Raw genomic sequence first — 10355 nt, 5'->3', positions numbered from 1 at the left:
TTACTCGCCTAACCCCAGATGCAGGGAAAAATGATAACATTAGTGTGGAAACAATGGTATTACCCACTTTCACCCTGTAGCCCTTGACCCTTTGTACCCTGATCAATTAAGATTATTAAAAAAACAATTTTTCAAAAGATCCTCTCATTCTGGTGGTTGCTTTTTTCATTTGTTGATCATTTTCTTTTGTTGTGCAGAAGCTTCTTAGCTTAATACAATCCCATTTGTTTATTTTGGTCTTGGCTTCCTTTGCTTTTGATAACTTTTCTAGGAAGTCCATGCCCACCTTATTTAGATTTGATCTTTGTGTATGGTGAATAGTCAAGGTCTTTCCTTCTTATTTCTGCAGGTAGTTAACTAGCTGTCCCAACAGCATATATTGAGGGGACCTTCCTTTTTCCCTCGACTATTCTCTGTTTTCTTGTCTAACATTAGATGGTGGTGTTTCTATTCTACTCCATTGGTCTTCTGCTCTGTTTCTGTACCAATACCAGGCTGTTTTGATAACTTCCACCCTATAATATGTCGGAAGGTCTTGGACTATGATCCCTCCCTCTAGGTTCTTATTCTTCATAATGGTTCTGGCTATTCATGTCTGTTTGTGTTTCCAGATGAACCTTTGCATCATTTTTTCAACTCTGTGAAGAATTCTCTTCGCATTTTTGTTGGAATTACATTGAATGTATATATTGCTTTAGGTAATATTGACATTGTGATGATATTGACTACCCATCCAGGAACATGGTATGTTTCTCCACTTTTTGAAGTCTTATATTTCTTCTCTTAATGTTTTATAGTTTTCCTCATAGAGACCTTCCACATATTTTGTTAGGTTTATTCCCAGGTATGTCATTTTCTTTTCTGTTATTTTGAAGGATACCATGCTGGTCAGTTCTCTTTCCACCTTGGGGTTGTTTGAATACACTGTTGCTATTGCTTTCTGCTCATTGGTTTTGTACCCTGCCACTTTACCAAACAATTGTCGAAGTTCTAGCAGTCTATTGAGTATCATGGTTCTCCTATGTATAAAATCATGTCATCTGCAAACAGAGATTGCTTCATTTCCTAGTTTCCAATCTGAATTCTTTTGATTTTCTTTTCTCATCTAATAGCATTCATGAGTACTTCTGGTATTATGTTAAATAGCAGTGGGAAAAGTGCACATCCTTGTCTGGCTCCAGATCTCAGTGGGAAGGCTTCCAATCTTTCTCCATTCAGTATGATGCTGGCATTGTGTTTTTAATATATTGCTTTGATCATGTTGTGGATTGTTCCTCCTGTGCCAACCTTATTTAGAGTTTTTAGCATGAAGTGGTGTTGGATTTTATCAAAAGCTTTTTCTGCATCATACAATTCTTGTTTTTTCTGTTTTCTTGTGTGATGTGTCACATTCGTAGATTTATAAATGCTGAACCATCCTTGCATGCCTGGAATGAATCCCAACTGAATAAGCTGGCTGATGTATTTCTTATTCTGTTGGATAGTATTTTGTTGAATATCTTAGCATCTATAGTCATCATGGATATTGTCCTATAGTTTTCTTTCTCTGTTGATTCTCTGTCTAGTTTTTGTACTAAGATGATATTCACCTCATAAAATGAGTTTGGAAGAATTGCCTCCCCTTGTATTATTTTGAAGAGTTTATAGAGGATTGGGATCAGCTCTGTTTAGAAAGCTTTGGAGAATTCAGCACTGCAACTATCTGGACCCAGGCTTTTCTTTGTTGAGAGGGCTTTACTTACTGATTTGATCTCTGCCTCGGATATTCTGTGTCCACAGGATAGAATGTTAATGTTAATAGTCCTTGTGTGTGTTGTCGTCTTTTTTTGAATTTGGTTTCTTTTGTGGGCTTTATTAAGAAGATCTTCACCTTTGTTAACATTGATTGTGATTAAGTTCCTTTCTTTCTGACTTCAGCATGATCCTGAGCAGTGCTGTTTCATCTGGCTTAGTACTTCTTCCAACTTCTCTTTACCATGAAATATTTTATTTCATTTTCAAATACAAATGAGAGCTTTGCTGGGTATATTATCGTAGGTTGACAATTTTTCTGTTTTAGAATCTGGAAAATTCTACTCCATTCTCTTCTTACTTGAAGGATTTCTTCTAAGAAGTTGGCAGTGATTCTGATTGGTTTTCCTCTGAATGTTATTTGCTCTTTTTTGTGTGTGCTTGGTTCAATATTCTTTTTTTTTCTTTCATTCTTTTTTTTTTATTTTTTCCCCCACCCTGGTTCAATATTCTTAATGTTCAGTTTACAGAAACTTGATCACAATGTGTCTGAGGGAGGATCTTTTTTTATCTAAACTATTTCTTCTTCTCTGCCCTTTCTTTATTTGGCTTTCCCTTATGTTCCCAGTATTTGGGAAGTTCTCTTTTATAATTTCATTGAATACCTCCTGCAATCCTGTCTCTTTTTCCAGTCTTTTAGAAATTCCTATGAGTCTAATATTTAATTTTTTGTTGTTATCATTCATTTCTTGGATAGATTTTTTTTTTTTTTGCTTTATTCAGATTTTCTTCCAGATGCCTGATTAGTCGTGTGCTCTCCACTTGGTTATCTTCCATCTCTGATATTTTTCTTCTGCAGCATTCATTCTGCTGTTTCAACTTTCTACTATGTTCTTTAGCCCTAGTATTTCAGTTTGGACCTGTTTTATCTCTGTGATGATGGTATTCCTGAATTCCTTAAGTACTTCCCAACATTTTTGTTAAAATCTTTCATTTTCTTTCCTGTATTCGCTGTCTGGGAGCTCCTCAATATCTTCATCTTGCAGCTCTCGGATTAAGGTGATCCTTTATTCATTTTTGAGGGAAGCACTGTCCCCCTCTTCTGAGGTCTTCCTTATTTTTCTACTTTTCCCATAATCTTTCAAGTCTGTGGACTTTTTATGGCTGTCAAATTGCATGTCTTCTACTTCTGATTGTTTGCTGGCATTTTCTGGTATACATGTCTGTAGTCTGAAAGGCTGGTAATTCACAAGGAGACTCACTGCATCCCTGCACAGCGAGGAGGGTCTCTGACTTGCTGCACTCAGGCAGCAGATAACACGCACAGACTAAAGAGGGTCCAGTAAAATAAAAATGAGCAAACAAGCAAAAATATTCAAAGGGTATCAAGCAGAGAGACAGAGACAAAGAGCGAGGAAACATTCATCCACTGAGCTTGTCTCCAAATGTCTGCAACAACCAGAGCTCAGACAGGCTGAGGCTAGGATCCTGGAGCTTGATCCTGTTTTCCCAAATGGATGATAGGACCACAATATTGTTTACCAAAGTTGTCAATGTTACATCACAGATAACAGAATTGTGTTAATTTTCATTAGAAAAGAATTGAATTCTTCGCTGGGCTACTAAATTGTTATGAAACCACTGTGATCCTATAAGACTGGCTTGGGCTTCTATGTGGCTAGGTAAGCTCTGCCTTAATGCTGAACAGCTCTTAGTCTGGAATTTGAACTCTGCTTTAAAATGTAGATCTGTCTTTTCTTTTCAAAATCTTCCAATTTGAAGATATTAAAACTGAACTTTTGTAGCTCTTTAGCTATGAAATATTTTATCTGCTTTTTAATTTCCCGATTACTGCTTTCCTCAGGGTTCCTTGGAAGTTTCATTGTTCACAAACAATTGAGAAGTCAGACAATAGCTTCAGTAAGATTTGAAGATACATGGGGCTTCCCAAGATGTGATTTTCTTCTCTGAATTTCTTCCTTTACCTTCTATCTGCTCTACAATCCAAAATTCAGGCTTCTGACCCAGGATGTTAGATTTCATCAATCTGTTCTAGAACATGGACAGATTTTTTTTCAAAAGCCATATAATTTACAATTTTGCTCATTTTTAGTTGCTTTTTAGTCAGTGTCTTTAAGTAATTTTTGCTATGTTTTGTAGAATTTATAAATATCCTCAATAGGATATATAAGCCATTCCAATATTATATGGATCAGGATTTTGTTCTTGCATTCTTTTAAATTGCTTTTTCAGATAAAAATAGCTAAAATTTAAAGAAGCATGTGTAACAAAGACAATATTACACATCTTGATAATCCATCAAAGCAACTTTCAACACACCTTCGTTTAAAGTGATAATATTAAGCAACTTTTCTTTTCATTACTTAATCTTTGCTTTGCATTTGGAGCCTCTTAGTACCTGTGTTATAATTCCTTATGTAGAATATTAAAGAACATTGTGTGTCACTCTAACCCTAACCCTAACCCTCATCTTTAAAAATGAATCAATCAATTTAACAAATATTTCTTAAGCTATGTTCTGATCTCCTATAGGTTAAAAGTGAGAAAATAAAATAATATCTATTTTAATTATTAATAAAAATAGCTATTTGAATGTGCTCATTGTGGCAATAAGAGGGCTTTATTAAGGGTGTTGCAACACTGAAATATGTACTATGTAAGGGCTAGTTGGATGGTGTAGTCAACTAATCCTCTGCCTGGAGTGCCAGCATGCCATATGTGTTCCAGTTCTAATTCTGAATGCTCTATTTCCAATGCAGTTTCTCACTAATGGCCTGGAAAATCAGCTAAGTATGATCCAAGGTCTTGGGCCACTGCACCAATGTAGGAGATTCATAAGAAACTTCTAGCTCCCACCATATGCCTGACACAGATCTGGCCATTATGGCCTACTTGGGCAGTAATCAGGGGATGAAAGAACTCTCTGTCACTCTCCCTCTCTCTCACTACAACTGTTTCTATTAAAATAAATACATCTTTTTTAAAAAACTATACAATCAGTACAGTGTGCTAACCACATAAAGACTATTCTGAGCAAGAAAAATGGCATAGTCAAAAGGACTAAATTTCAATAACCAAACAATTAATGATAACAATAATAGTAATGATGGTGATGAGTATACTGTAGTGAATGGAAGAGGTTTGATAGAAAATGATGAGAATGGAGAGATAGAATGTATACATTATATACGATTTGGCGTGGGGCATAATTATCAAATTTGCATTTACTCTAAGAAATACAGAATACCATCAAAGGATTTGAAAAGCAGGAGATTCTATAACCATTTATGTTTAATGTTCACACAAAAGTCTACATTTCAGTCTGGTTATACAGGGCTCTCAAGAAATCTTGATTTGCCAAGTAAAGAAAAAACAAGCACCTCTTTTAAAATACAAGCAAATTCAAATGTTCTCAATTTGTTAAATTAGAAGTGATAAGATTAAATATTTTTCTCCCATTTGTATTTATCATTACCAAAATTTTATGATCTTATCTGTTTAAATGTACTTGGGGGAAAATACTTGACAGAGTGGTTAAGTTGCTTCTTGGGATGTTTACAAACTTATGTGCCTGAATTCACATCTTGGCTCCACTTTGTACCGTAGCTTCCTGCTGATGCACAATAGAGGGCAATATGTTAAACCTCAGGAAGTTGGTCCTACCCCCACAAGGAGAACTGGATTGAATTCTAAGATCCTACATTCCAACTGTTCCAGTCCTGGGTTTTGTGGGCACTTAGGGAGGGAACTGACAAATGGGAAATTGTTTCTCTTCTCTCCCTCCTTTTCAAATAAATAATATTTTTAAAAGATTTTTAAAAGCATAAATATACATATTGAAAAACAATCTTTTTCAATTTCCCCAATGATTTCACAGGTAAGGTTATTCTGTGTCTGACCTTATCTGAATCTTCCTAGGAGTCAGGAGACAGTCTTGGCCCGAGTGTATTGCTATAAATACTTGGCCAGATCTCAAAACCTAGGTGAGACAAGCACTTTGAGGTTTATGCAACTATGGAAAATTCTCAACCTATGGAAATTAGAATGATTCTCATTTATAGCAGTCTTGCAATTGCACCTGTGTAATTATTTACAGCACTCGTTATAGCAAGAACACAGATTAGATCACTTGGACTGTCTGGATCTTAACTATTGCCACATAGACTTGAACTCTTGGGTTGTGTTCCTGAAGCTAGTCTAGCTACCTGTTTCAGGCATACCACCCCTTCTGGGGACAGAATTAGCCGCTTCCTTGCATCTCTACCATTGCCTTTTCAACCAGGTATTCCTTATATAACAAAAATAACAAAAATACAGAACTAGAGACTCCATATCCCTTTAAATTATTTATAAATTAATGTTTTTATTCCACACAATGTGCAGTATTTGTTCACTTCACAGTTCAATAATTATGTTTAGCAATGTTTAGACGCTGCTACTTACTATACTACTTGATCTAAGCATGCACAAAAGATATATTTTTGAAGTACTAAATATGCTATATGATTAAAATTCCTCTTAATTTAATTTTTATTTTATAATTAGCAAGACATATTTTCTTTTAAGAACTTTTTCTCTATTTTAGAAAAGAAACGTAGAGATAGTTCTGTGGTAATTCAATAGCATGAGATTTTTGTCATGAAGTTGAAACACCATCATATTTTGTGATGGCATTGAACATTCTTCTTAGAATTTAAAATCTATTTAAAAAAGCAATCTGTCTTGGTCATTTTTTTCCTTTTTTAGATTGATTTTTATTTATTCTTTTATGTCTTTTTAAATTTTTTTCCATTTTAGATTGATTTCTAAATTTTTATTTATTTGAGAAGTGGGCTGACAGAGAGAGCAAGAGAGTCAGAAACAGACAGATTGCGTCTGCTGGTCCATCTCCCAACCAAAGACACACAAAAGCAGGTGCCAAAGACACAAAAGCAGGCTGAAACCAGGTGCCAGAAATTTCAAATGATTCCTTCACGTGAATAACAGGAATCCAATCACATGGCCTGTCATCAGCTGCCTTCCAGGTGCATTAGCATTAGTTGGACTGGAAACAGAATAGCCGTAAGTCAAACCTGTACTCTCATATGGGTTGGGGGCATCTCAAGGGGTGGCTTCACCAGCAGTACTGCAGTGCTAGCTCTAGGTCAGTATTTTCTCACTAACCACTGCAGCAAGTTTGATTTCTACTTCTGACATTATTTTTCTGCCAACTAATTAATTACTCATTAGACCCTTGTATTTAGATTTAAATTGAGTTGTATACATATACAGATAGTGATGGTTTATAATAAAATAATCAGTAGTATAATCTTACTTCATTTGTATTACTATCATAGGGCAAATGAGATTTACATTTTTTTCCTTAAACTCTCAGTGTATGATAGTCACGTTATTTTATAGCTACAAAAAGTAGGCAATTTCAACTTAGCTGCCTATTACTAACTAGTATGTAGTATTATAGGTAGAAGAATAATTCATGTGATTAATCAAAATGATTAGATAGAGACAAAACTCAAAATATATGAAAAACTTGGAACTTTTATATTGTTTTGGTACACAAAATATACATTTTATATATTTGTGCTATAAAATATATTTTCACATAGTCTAAAAAGTATAAGATGAAATCCATTATAAAAACATCCAGAAGAAAAAACTCTAAGTTCAACATAATGCACAGATTAAGTGATATTATTTCACTTGCAAAATTTTGAAAAAAAAATATTTAATTATTTAAATTGTCTAAATATTTAGTTTATTTTTACTGCAAAAGGCATATATACAGAGAGGAGGAGAGACAGAGAGGAAGATATTTCATCCGATGATTCACTCCCTAAGTGCCTGCAATGGCCGGTCTGCACTGATCTAAAGCCAGGAGCCAGGAACTTATTCCAGTTTTCCCATGTGGGTGCAGGGTCCCAAAGCTTTGGGATGTCCTTGACTTCTTTCCCAGGCCACAAGCAGGGAGCTGGATGGAAAGTGGGAGCCAGGATTAGAACCAGCGCCCATATGGGATCCCGGCTCATTCAAGGTGAGGACTTTAACCACTAGGCCATCGCACTGGGCCCTGAAAATAAATGTATTTATTTGTAACAATTAACGACAGGTTATGTTACTAAAATCATTGCAATTTTCCAAAATGTTTTACTGGACTATATTTGCTATGATTTTTCTTCAGCAATTTTTGAACTGCATTTTATTTGAGAAATAGAGAGAAACAAAGAGATTCTCTCTGCTGAGTCATTCACTAAATGCCCTTAAACCCAGAGTTGGGCTGGGCCCGCAGCTGAGAGCCTGGAATTCAATTCTTTTTTTCCAGTAAGTGGCAGAGACTCTTGTAGCTGAGTCATCCATCAGTACTGATGCTCAGGGTCTGCATAAGCTGGAAGCTGGAATCGGGAGCAGGGACTGAACCTGGGCACCTGACACCAGTGAGGGTGCCCCTAGTGGCATCTGAACCACAGGCCAAAGATTCACCCCTCCTCAACACTTTCACTCACTGATATTAACTAACAGAAAGTTATTAAGCCTGTGACTACTCTCTAATTCATTTTTTTTAAAAGAAAAAATTTATTGAAGACCTGAAAAACAATTCCTAAAAGATCAACTTTTCCAGAAAACTCTAACTACACAATGCATTGCGTCTATTGTGGTAAAACGTGCATTAGATACAAATACAAAACCATGAAACAAGCCACCATTCTCCAACAATCGAGCAAAGATAAAATACCTAAAGAACAGCATGATGACTTGCCAAAGGTGGGCTCTTTACTTTAAGCACCATAAAAAAAAAAAGAAGAAAAAAAACGAGGGGTGAGGAGGAGAAAAAAGCACAAATGGATACGTGTGTTCAGTTATATACATGGAATTGAACCTTTGGCACTAGGAGTCAGAGTATCTTGTCATAGAGAATTAACATGTTATAAAAGTGTGTAGTGTCAAAGGACGAGAACCACCAGCATTCAAAAGCAGCTTTGTCAACTAGGCAATAGAATACTCTACAGCACCTCCCTCTGCTGTCCATCACTGAATACACTGTCAGCAACTTTGAAATTAGTACAGTAAGAAAGGAAAAAAAGGGAGCTGCAACCCTTTTTAATGTTTCTGTTTAAAATCAAACAGAAAACAAACATCAATTCTGTCATACACTAGCATCTTCAAAGTACATAAGTTGTTAAAGAGAAGGACTAGAACAAAAACGTGTTTACAGAAATGCAAACATTAGTGAGTGAGTCAGTGGGTGCGTGACTGAGCGAGCCTCTCACTCTGCTTTCCGATGGTACTCATGGGGAGCCGCTTCATACTCACTGGCACTGAACAAAGTCGCAGAATTCTTTGCCAGGTACATGGGAGACCTGGAAAAAGCTGCTGGCTCCAGATTGGCTCAACTCTGACTATTGTGGCCATTTGGGGCAGGAACCAGCAGATGCGAAGTCTTTCTATCTCTCCCCCTCTCTGTAAATGTTTCCAATAAAAGTAAGTAACTTTCAGGAAATCATGAAGGTGATTCAGTAATAAAATAAGGCTCTTCTCATCCAGAGGTGTATAGGCCAACATCGCTCCAGTTCGCACAAATAATTGCAACGGATGTGGTGCCCCATGCACCTGGGCCATGGGTGTGTCAGTGTGATCCAGGAGAATTTCAGCATCCTGTGGCCTCTGGAACTTGTACAGCAGCTGAGTGCCCAGCATGACACTGAAGTACTCCTTTATCCCTGCCACAACTTCATTAACAGCATATTCCTTATTAACTGTATTTCCATGGGATTTCTTGTAATTTGCATAATCCTCCAGAATGGAATCCACATTCTTCTTGGCAGGAAGATAAAAGAGCTGCTTTTGTCTGGTAATAAAGTCCCAGTCATCAACAAGCCATGGTTTTAGCTCTTCGGGAATCTTCACTAAAACTTCCACTCTGTTCATGAATGTTTCTTCATTTTCAACGGTAGGATCTAAGTGGCTCTTTTCTTCCTAAGAGGCTGAAGAGTCTCACTGGTGCTGCCACCATCTCCATTTCCCGGTGCTATCTGTTTATTCTTCTTTGTTTTCACATCGACATTTTTCTGTTGCAGCCAGAGGTTTTCTGTCCTCTCATCTTGCCCTCCGCATACTGTTCCTGGTTGGCTTTCTGAAGCTCCCACTGCTTCAGCAGATTGGTGTCCACATACTTGAGCACTCTGCTCCTCTGGAACCCACTCATGCCAATTTTTATTCCAACCACAGAATGTATAAAATACTTCACTTGTTTGTACTTTATAGCAATCTTTACACACTTTGCTTCATAAACAAGAGGCTCATGAAAGCACAATCCCCTTTCATCCTCCTGAAATTTAGGATTCGGGTCCTGTTTGGGTGCCATTTATACGTGATTAGTCGCCACTGCCTCCTTCTCCCACCCCCCCCAAGTACCGCCCCCTACTACTTTCTAATTTAAATATCATTACTTACCTAATGAGCTTTAGAAATTAGGTTGAATCTTGGAAATACAAAAATATATCTAATATTGTTTCTGCCCTCCTGTAGTGGACAATTTAAAAAAACTAAAATAAATGGTATAAACAGAAATACAAAGAACAATTGTTGAAATACAAAAGTACTTAATT

The 10355-nt window shown here is 36.5% G+C and overlaps 1 pseudogene across 1 annotated transcript; it reads right to left on the bottom strand.

Moving 5' to 3' along the window:
• Positions 1-2798: 2798 nt before the first annotated feature.
• On the bottom strand, positions 2799-10140 carry LOC101519935 (mortality factor 4-like protein 1; annotated as a pseudogene). The gene is made up of 2 exons (XR_009246043.1): positions 9238-10140; positions 2799-3059 (listed from the first exon to the last, which is right to left on the bottom strand). The product of XR_009246043.1 is annotated as a mortality factor 4-like protein 1 (transcript).
• Positions 10141-10355: the final 215 nt, after the last annotated feature.

This window comes from Ochotona princeps, chromosome 9 (assembly GCF_030435755.1).
Source record: "Ochotona princeps isolate mOchPri1 chromosome 9, mOchPri1.hap1, whole genome shotgun sequence".
Taxonomy (NCBI): Eukaryota; Metazoa; Chordata; class Mammalia; order Lagomorpha; family Ochotonidae; genus Ochotona; species Ochotona princeps.
The sequence above is the reverse complement of the archived record's forward strand: the minus strand, read 5'-3'. Positions and strand labels throughout refer to the sequence as shown.